Raw genomic sequence first — 11,211 nt, forward strand, 5'->3', positions numbered from 1 at the left:
GAATTGAGTTTTTGAGGCATTGAAAACTATTAGATTTTCTCTGCCCCAATCGGAAATCTTAGAAAGATCGGAAGTCAGGCGTTCTTTGGCGTCCCTGCGTGATCTGTTGACTTCCTGACTGGTTGGTCGTCTCTGAAAGGACGTGGAAAGATATAGGGTGGTATCATCAGCGTAGGAGTAGATAGGACAACAAGTTTGGTTAATTAATGAATAATAGAAAGAGAGAGGGTGACAAGACAGAACCCTGAGGAACTCCATTATTAATAAATTTAGGAGAAGAACAGTTTCCGTCTACCACAACAGCAATAGAACAGTCAGAAAGGAAACTTAATATAAAGTTGCAGAGAAAAGTATAGAAGACGTAGGAGGGCAGTTTGGAAATCAAAGCTTTATGCCAGACTCTATCAAAAGCCTTTGATATGTCTAACGCTACAGTAAAACTTTCACTGAAATCTCTAAAAGAGGTTACTTTCCTCTCTTGGTCTACACTCTCCTCTTTTAAATTCTCTATGCATATGTACACGGTATATTCCTATCACAATGCTTCTATCACAACTTCTACATATCACGGTTTTCTGCTGGTGTAGATAAGGCATGGCAAAAAACCTTACCCACTTCACATCTACAACTGTCTACAAAATATACAAATTTATCCACCCAATGTACAAATGATCAATGAAATACACTACACCAGTAATGAAGATTTGTGGCCAACCTGCAGAACTTCACTGGTACGTCTCCAAGAATCACTCTCTTGTTCCTCATCTTCTTCCTCCTCCTCTGCCTCCTCTTGTTCCTTTGGCTACACCGGCAGTAATAGTGTGGTGTCTGTTGTAGGTCTTGCACGCTCACTCCAAACACTTCCCTCACTTCTTTGGCGTTAGTAGTGCTGATTCCTGGAACAAGAGATGCAACAACATTGAAATGGCGCCAACATTAATAAGTCCTTAAAAAAAAATAACAAGAAAGTACAAAACCTTTTAAAATGAGACACGAGGATATAAAAGGGTAATGTACAAGCCACAATACTCACATCATGGTCACTCAACACTTTATTCTACGCTTGCTTCAGTGTAGTCATACAACTGTGGGAAGAATGTAATGCTGTCCCGTTCAATAGTGCATGCAGCCACTCGCTCCCTCCTCCCGTCCTCCTCACTGCCTGTTGTCTTGTGGTACACTGGTTGGGTTGGGGAAGCTTGCGTGAATGATAACACATCGACGCATCTTCAGGATCCCGACAAACATCTGTACACTAAAAATGTTGCAGGTGAGATGGAAAAAAAAGTAAGTCGGCAAACTTTACAGTAATGGAATATTCTCAGTGTGTCAAGAACAATTTAGAACTGTTTAAAGTTTGGAAGAATCTCACCCACTGCTTAATTACGCCATCTTTGCCACAGCACAGCCACAACACAACCAGAGCAAGACCCCACAGTATAAAGAAGTGAAAAACTATTTGACATACCCCAACAGCTAGGCAAAGAACCCCAAGGGAGCCCAGCACAACACCCACCACCGTGCCAGCTTGGGGACTTGACACTTCAATGACAGCCTTCTCCTGACCGTTGCTGCTGCTGGGCGGATCGAACACTGCTGAGGGGATGGTCCACAGGGAGAGGATCTGGGCGACTCCACGCACTCGTCAACGTCTGAGGGTGGAGAATTACACTCTCAGAAACACAGATTTATTACAACTTATGGATAGATTTAAACGCATTCCAGGAACACATTCAACAATACGTTGAGGAAAACTACAAAAATTATATCAGTACTCATGACAAATGCATATGGCAAGATTAAATTATACTTAATCATAAAGAACAACCTATCCGTAAATCACTGATCTTAGTAATACTCGTGAGACAAAATGCATGTTGATGTATGCCAACAATAACAAAAGTACTCTTAGAATACCACACTAACTAACAATGTAAGAAAATCTGCAACCTTTATATGAAACAAAGGAGTTCAGAGCATGAGAGAGCCACCTGACATGTTAGATACTGACAAAAGCAAGGCCTTCTCCTCACCTCTCCGTTACTGCAGCAATCATTGATGCCGTCACACATGCGCTGCTTCGAATACCACTGCAGCAGCACTGTGAGAGAACTGACTGACTGACTGACTGATTGTTGTTTCTCTTCCGTGCGGGCAGTCAGCGTGGTGCAAGGTGTGGGTAACCTGCGCCGTGAATTGACCGCCCACAGCCTCCGCCACGTCCACCTCATTCTGCCTGTCGTCACCTGGGAACGAAGCGGGTAATCAATAAAGGACACTTGTTATAAGGGCCCACTGACACTGAGCTAGCCTGTTGATGGCCTCAAAACATACTGAAAAATCCTTGTATAGGCCTAATTCACTCTTACACACACCCACGACAAACCACACACACCCAAACCCTCTTAAAAAACTCAATAACATCCCAAAACACACTAAGAAAACACAGAACAGGTTAAAATACCTCCAAACTCACTAGAAACACCCAATATTTACTGAAATAACCCCACACACACCCAAAAGACCACTAACACCCCCACCACTTATAACACTCATAACAAACCCAAACCCACTCAGAACACCAACCAACCCCTCAAAGTTCTCCCAAACCACACTCAAAACATGCTAATATTTACACACACCTCAATCAACACTCTCAAAATACGTAAAATATACCTAAAAGATCTAACATATACTGAAAACAAACGAAATGAACCCCAAAGCATACTTATAACACTCCAAACAGTCTGCAACACTAATGAACAAGCTTAAAATACCCCAAATCTATCCCAAAACCAACAGTATGCATTATAAACAACGTTAGGATTAAAAGGGACACTTACCTAAATATTACACCTTGGCTTCTTCTCCTATTCCACCTTTATTTCTCATTTTTTCTTCATCCTTCTCCATTGTTACTCCTTCTTCTTCCTCCTCCTCCTTCCATCCACACGTCTGAGCCTAGAAACACATCAAAATGTTAGATATTAGACAAAAATTCAGGAAATGGAGGGTGACTTAAGTATTGTAGCTTTGCTGCTGCTCCTCTTTCTCCTCCATTTCTCCTTTCTTCCTCCTTATCCTCCTTTATTTCTCCTTTCTTCCTCCTTCTGCTACAATTATCTACACACCTGAACCTCGAAACACGCGAAAACACGTAGAAATCACTAGATATTAGGCAAAATATTGACGAACTGCGGATTTGGAAAAGTGGCGCCAACCCTGGGCCTATGGTGAGTCACTACCTGGGTGGGCTGTGGTCATCCGAGAGAACGGGAACGGGGGACTCGGCTAAATTACGTAAATCATTTGATTTCAAAATGACTTTTAGAAAAACGAAGCCACGGCCAAATGCTTGTTATTTTATGACGTGATAAATACTTAAACTAATTTTCAAAATATCAAAATATCTCCAGCTTAACTGGTTTTAAAAAGGTCTAAATTAAGTACGTTAAAAGTACAAAACATTTTAACCCATAAATCTCTTAAAACGTCCTGTAAAGTCAAGCCATTTTCACTTGGCAAGTATTTTATCACATTTCTGGGAGTCTGAGCTATCTTTTAGGGCATTCTACAGCGAGTTAGACCGAGAAGCAGAAACGTGAGCAAATAAAATAATGAAAAATAAGAGCTTTTTAAAACAGCCCCAAACACCATTTCAAAGTCCACATATTTCACTCATTAGATTGATTTCACACTTAAAAGAGGACAGGCACTCTTTTGCTACCATAAAGGCCCACTTATACCTTGAAATGAAAAAGCTCAAAACTCCAGGTGGGAAATTTTGAGCGTTAAAAGCCTTTAACATACGCCATAAAACACCACTAAACGCCACATATTTACCCAGCACAGGCGCGGAACACACTTCAAACACGACGAAATATTTATAGAAACCATAAAACATACCATGGAAGCGCAATATTACCGTCAGGAAATATTCGAAAAAAGTATTTGACCCAGCAGGCTGGCGATAGAAGGGTGATGGCGGGGTAGGGTGATGGCTAGGGGACCGCCGGGGAGGCGGCCCGGAGAAAACCCGGGAACAGTGGCGGCAGGACATCCATATATAGTCTTTATCATCTCACCAAACTAAAATTAAGCCACAGAGAGAAATTTTGACTAGGCTATATGAAATGTTAGACTGGTGGCTGCATTCTGACACATGTTTGGCCTATGGTAAATGAAGGAAACAAATATGAGAGGGTAATACAGACGCCTTGCTCTTTTGATGGTCCTTATACCATTACTTGAAAATATTTGCGTACTGTTTTCACTCTCATATGTAAAGAAAACCTAACCTTAACTGAATAGCCTTATAAATACCTTTAATAGACGAAGATTAGGCAGTGTGGAGTGTTGTGGTGAAGGCTTGCCACTGCGTCTCTTGTGCTGGTGCTTGGTGCTTCTTGAAAACTGTCGGTAATATAGCAACACTTCACTTTGTGTGTGTGTGTGTGTGTGTGTGTGTGTGTGTGTGTGTGTGTGTGTGTGTGTGTGTGTGTGTGTGTGTGTGTGTGTGTGTGTGTGTGTGTGTGTGGGTGTGCATGGGTCAGTATAGCCCACCGCCACAACTGTGTTCACCACCACCACCGCTAAGAGACTACTGCCGTAGCAAAAGGTTGTCTGTGAAGACAGGACGCATGTATATATGTTTATGATAACTATCTGTCACTAAATCTCTTATTAATGAGACGCTATGCTTATACAAATACCACATGTCGATTTATTGGTTATTGTGACATCTTCCTCTTCGTTATCGTGTCCAGCTTTTGTTATTTGTCAAAGCAGGAAATATTAAATTGTATCTTGTTGTACAGCGAGTGTTGGCAACTCCGCGAGGCAATAAACAAGGTGCTTAAAAGGCAGACTGTACTATTTTTCTCATTCTCTATTTCTACCGCCTGATATACGAGTATTTCTGACAATAAACCAGGGTGACAGGACACTAAGTAGAGGAATATAGACTTTTTTCTATCTACATACACATCTATATTGTTAATTATATACGAATTTATTGACTTATCTATCTGCCTGCCTATCCATCTATCTGTTTGTTTGTCCAACTGTCCATTTCCGTATCTATCAACCCATCAAATTACCCGCTTATCCATCTATCTTCACACAAGCATATAAATACCACCACCGCCACTACCACCACCACCACCACCACAACCACTGCCAGTTCCGCACCTGCTCATCTTCGCCCTCATGAACGGGAGTGTGTCAGTGATAGGCGAGGACACAACGGCTCATCAATTGCATCGCCAACCTTCGCCTACTGTTTCGTGTCAACCGGGAGTCCCTGACGACACATCCTCCCAACCTACACGCTTTCGGACCCACGTAGCACGGGCGTGGGCGTGGGTGGAATCGTGGGTGACATATACGTGGTGTCAGGCGCTTATCCGATTCCCTTTGCCTCTGTCGTCTTCATTGGTTCTCTACACACTTGTCAGGTCCCTACACGTGCACACTCGCGTACGGCAACACGTGCCTGGCCACGCGCACCACATACCTCCTACGGTACACTTCTAAGCGCCTTCGTACCGCGCGATGCTTTTTTCTGCCAAGGACAGGCGCCGTTTGTCAAACAGACAATCAACCAGTGTGTCAGACAGTCAGTTAGTCAATCATTCAGTCATTCAGTCAGTCAGCCAAATAGTCAGTCAGCCAGATAGTCAGTCATTTAGTTAGTATTTTATTCATTTAATCAGTCAGTCAGTCAGTCAGTCAGTCCAAATATCAGTCAGTCAGTGAATCTATTAGTTAGACAGGCAATCTATCCATCAATCCGTCAATCTTTCAGCCACTCAATCAATCAATATTCACGATGCAAAACAAGCAAACACACCACCAATAGTTACCACCACAATCACCACCACCACCACCAATACACACCACACTGACATCATCACCACCAACACTTTCTAAAGGTGTGTACACACTTACTGAATTTCCACGCATCGTTTCATCGTTGCGTATCACACTGTGATACAATACGATGCAACAGGGTATTGTAGCCATTTTTGCCTCTCCGCGTGGTGTATCATCGTTGAGTGATGCAACAGTGTCATTCAGTTTGTTCCTGACCGTAGCCATGAGTGCAAATGTGCAGTTGTCTGTGGCCACACACAACTGATTTTCAGTTTGTCTGCAATTGGGGTCAAAATTGCAACAAATATTCATGCCCGTCCACGACAACACTGAACATGCAACGCGACGATCCCACGCTCCTCACACACACACACACACACACACACACACACACACACTCACGAAGGTTGGTGAGTTGTGTATCATTCCTTTGAGTTGACGCCAAAATACCGAAAAATGGCGGATCGAACCCGTTGCGTAACTTTGTGTCATATTTTGACACGCAACGGTGAAGCACTATCCTGTCAACACTGCTACGCAACGGTGATCCGATACGTGGAAATGCAACAAGTGTGTACACGCCTTAATTAAAACACAAACAATATTCATACACAGTGTTACACCCGCAACCCCGACCGCCGCCCCTCCACCGCTCCTCTGGTCCCGCGGCACGCAGGGTGGCCAGCCAGACAGCCGAGGTGACTCTGGGCGGCGGACTAACCTTCCTTCAAGACGTGTTTGTGTCCGTGGTGGAGGAATGAACTGATGGTGGTGGTGGTGGTGGTGGAGGTCAGGATTCAGGCAGGAGAGTGAGTGAGTGAGTAAGTGAGTGAGTGAGTGAGAGAGAGGACAGGAAAGAATAGAAGAAAGAGGAAAAATAAGAATATCTTATCAGAACACAACATTTTCTCTCCCTCTCCCCCCACCCCAGGTCTCGTGTCTGGTGATGAAATGGACGTCTGGTGGTGGTGGTGGTGGTGGTGGTGGTGGTCAGTTGCCAAATGAAAATATTCTACGTCACCAGCTCCACCTTGAAAAGTCGCTAAAAGGTCGCTAAATCATTGTTGTATATGCTACAAATGTTCCTAGACGAAGTAAGTAGTAAACATAGGCTAATCAGTAAAGGCCCCTTGACTTGCATCACACCAGAGCCCGTCCTTACTACGTCCTGCAAAAATCTCCAGGACGTGCTGAGGACGGGCATGGACGCGGCAAGGACCAGCTCCACCTTGAAAAGTCGCTAAAAGGTCGGATATCAAGGGACGTACGCAGTAAAGGCTTGGTAGATACGTAGCAGTGGAGGGATTTCGCAATTCCACCACGTCTCCACTACGTCCTCAAAAATGTTATGAACGTGTTGAGAACCTGCTGCGCGTAGTAAGGACCGCCTCTGGTGTGATGGGGCCTTGACACGGAGAGTTTATCCCTGTCAGTGACGCACACCAAACTTGTCTCGGGAGCCTCGCTCGTCTCCTCTCCACCTCCCCCTCCCCCGCTGTTCCCCACACTCTCATCACTCGCCTTTTAAATCTCATTGATGTTTACTTGATTGATTGATAAGTTTATTGTTGTAGCAGTGTATACACCATCGAACTGTTGTCCATTTACGTATGAATGAACCTATCAAATTACCAGCTTATGTATCTATCTATCTACACACAAGCATGTAGATATCTCCACCAGCACCGCCAACACCCACACCTGCCCACCTTCGCCATCATGAACGGCAGTGTGTCAGTTTACACAATACTACTAGTATTTCCATGCCACTATATTGTGGCATCATATCACCTCAGACGCTGGTCAACAAGACGAGACACAGCAAGGAGACCAGACCAGACCAGACGAGACGAGAGAGAGAGAGAGAGAGAGAGAGAGAGAGAGAGAGAGAGAGAGAGAGAGAGAGAGAGACGACACACACACACACACACACACACACACACACACAAAGCTATGGGCGGCGTCAACAGCTCCACACCCACTGCCGCCCACATCTGTCCCGCCCATGCATGCTCACGCCCAGGTTTCCCAGTCAGCCCATACGCCTCCGCAGCCGCCCTCACTATATAATGAAGTGACTCAAGACACACAGATCCACGTGTTCCGGACTGACGTCTGGCAGGAGAGAGAGAGAGAGAGAGAGAGAGAGAGAGAGAGAGAGAGAGAGAGAGAGAGAGAGAGAGAGAGAGAGAGAGAGAGAGAGAGAGAGACACACAACACACACATAACACCTACAGTACACAACCACCCTCTCCACGCATTATAACTACCATACGCCTAATTAACTACCTTAACTACCCTCCACCAGCTAACTGTCCACATGTGACTCCTTCAATGCACGACACACCTTCCTAGTACAGCCTGTCCACCCCGTCACTGTCCCATCACCGTCCCATCACTAATGACACTGTGGCACCATTAATTCACTACCCTTCACTATCCACTCACTCCCACACGTCACGTCACCCCTTCAGTGCATTATTATACAGCTTTCTATTAAACTATCCGCCCCATTACCGTCCCATCACTGTCCCATCATGTTTGTTCCCTCCACTCTATTAATAGACTCACCCTTTCACTGAGCAGGTGGAGCTGGTGGACTAGGTGGGGCAAGTGGGGCGGTCACCGTGTTCACAGGTCTCGTGTCTGGTGAGGAAATGGACGTCTGGTCACTGGCGGTGGTGGTGGTGGTGGTGAGTTGCCAAATGGAAATATTGTACGTCACCAGATCCACCTTGAAAAGTCGCAAAAGGTCGCTAAATCATTGTTGTACATGCTACAAATGTTCCTACACGAAGTAATTGTCTTGACTTACACATAGGCTAATCAGTATAGGGCCCCGTTGACTCTAATAAGGACCGTTTATCCCTCCCAGTGACGCAGAGCAAACTTGTCTCGAGAGCCTCACTCATTGATTGATTGATAAGTTTATTGTTGTAGCAGTGTATACACCATCGAACTGTTGTCCATTTCCCTATGAATGAACCTATCAAATTACCAGCTTATATATCTATCTACACACAAGCATGTAGATATCTCCACCAGCACCGCCAACACCCACACCTGCCCACCTTCGCCATCATGGAGGGCAGTGTGTCAGTTTACACATTACTACTAGTATTTCCATGCCACTATATTGTGGCATCATATCACCTCAGACGCTGTGGCGCCATGCAACAAATTGTTGACTAATTTCGCTTCACTTGCAAACCAGATATTGTTTTGCATCTCTTTCAACTGATAGGAAAACAAGTCGATACATTATGCATTTTATTATATCAAGAGATATTGTGTTGCCATTAGAAATATATAGGAGTATCATTCACAAGATATCGTCATATCAGTAGGTATGAAAAATAAATACAAGTAACAAAAACTGCACCACGTTACAAGACACTGGCCAGACACTTAAATTAAGTATTGCATTGAAAGACTCACAAAACATCATCTTGGGAAACACGTAACAATACCTTTGTGCTTCACAACAGGAATGATGAGTGATGAGCAGAGGAATCGTGACCCAAGAGGTTACCTTCCTCTCTTGGTCTACACTCTCCTTTCTTAAATACTATATACATATGTACACCGTACACTCCTATTACAATAACATAACATAACATAACATAAATAATAGGATAACAAAGGGCCACCAGGGCCCATCTAGGTTATCCTGTATCAGTCGCACAGCGACCTCGTCATCAGTACTTAAAGATACACTTACAAGTACACAATACATTATATACTAATTCTAAATATTTGGCCCATTAACAGGGCTAAGTCCTGCAGTGAATTCCTCTACAATCTGTGATCCCCATACATGGGGATCATGTCTTGTTTAACTATAGTCAATTTCTTATAAAAACTATCATGCAGTGCTATACATAATTATAAATCTAATAAATTGAAGTGCTTATCTAATCTGTTTTTAAACATTGTCAAACTAGTGCTATTTACAACCCTCTCTGGCAATGCATTCCAGAAGTCTACCACCCTATGACTAAAGAAATATTTTCTTCTATCTAACCTGCAGCCTTGCTTTCTAATCTTCCTGCCATGATTTGTAGTCCTACTTCCTCCTCTAAGGTAAAGAAAGATCTCACATCTATGTAGTTTGTATCTGAGAACATTTGAAATAACTCTATCATATCCCCTCTTATACATCTCCTCTCAAATGAAAACATGTTTAATTCCTTTAATCTATCTCTATACTCCAGGCGCTTTAAAGCTGGTATCATCCTAGTTGCTCTTCTCTGAACTGCTTCTAACATGTTGATATCCTGCCTATAATGGGGTGACCAGGCCTGTATGCAATACTCTTAATGGTGCCTAACATAAGAATTATATTAGCTACGCACCACTTCCTTACTTTTATAACTAACATTTCTATTTATAAAACCCAGGATCCTATTTGCCCTATTTCTTGCTTCTAAACATTGCTTTGAAAATTTCATAGTCCTGTCTATCACTACTCCTAAATCCTTTCCTTCCTCTACTGCCTCTAGCCAACATCCCTCCATCTCATAGCTAAAGTTTGTGTTTTCTTTACCTAAATGCTATGCATAACTTCTAAATATTACTGTTTTCTGCTGCTATAGATAAGGCATTGCAAAAAACCTTACCCGCTACATATCTACAACTGTCTACAAATTCAACAAATTTATCCACCCAATCTACAAATGGTCAATGAAATACACTACACCAGTGATGAAGATCTGTGGCCAACCTTCAGAACTTCATTGGTACGTCTCCAAGAATCACCCTTTTCTTCTTCCTCTTCCTTTTTTTCCTCCTCTTGTTCCTTTGGCAACACCGGCAGTAGTAGCAGTCTGGTGTCTGTTGTATGTCATGCACGCTCACTCCAAAAACTTGCCTCACTTCTTTGGCGTTAGTAGTACTGAATCCTGGAACAAGAGATGGAACAATATTGAAATGGCGTCCTCCTCAATGCCTGTTGTCTTGTGGCACACAGGGTTGGGGAAGGATTGTGGAGGATGTAACGATAAGGATGGTATGTTAAGGAGAGCCAAGGTGGATCGGGTTTGCGTGGGTGGCTCTGTAGGCCTAAGGAGGAAAACTGCCGTACCAAACCCATAATTAATACGAGCGGAGGAACTTTGTGAGTAGGGATTTTGGAATGTTGTGCATGGTAGAAATATTAGTGTTAGCATGAAGTGTACTACAACATGTATAAGGAGGAATAGAGTAAGGAAGGCAGCGTATTTAACATTGTGTGAATTGGCACGCGGGCAGTAGATTTGAGTGGGGGCAGGAAAGGACGCGATCTCGGATGAAGGGAGTGAGTGGCACTCTACTCGGACATTGGTGGGTGTGGACGCG

This window comes from Portunus trituberculatus, chromosome 11, assembly GCF_017591435.1.
Source record: "Portunus trituberculatus isolate SZX2019 chromosome 11, ASM1759143v1, whole genome shotgun sequence".
Classification (NCBI taxonomy): Eukaryota; Metazoa; Arthropoda; class Malacostraca; order Decapoda; family Portunidae; genus Portunus; species Portunus trituberculatus.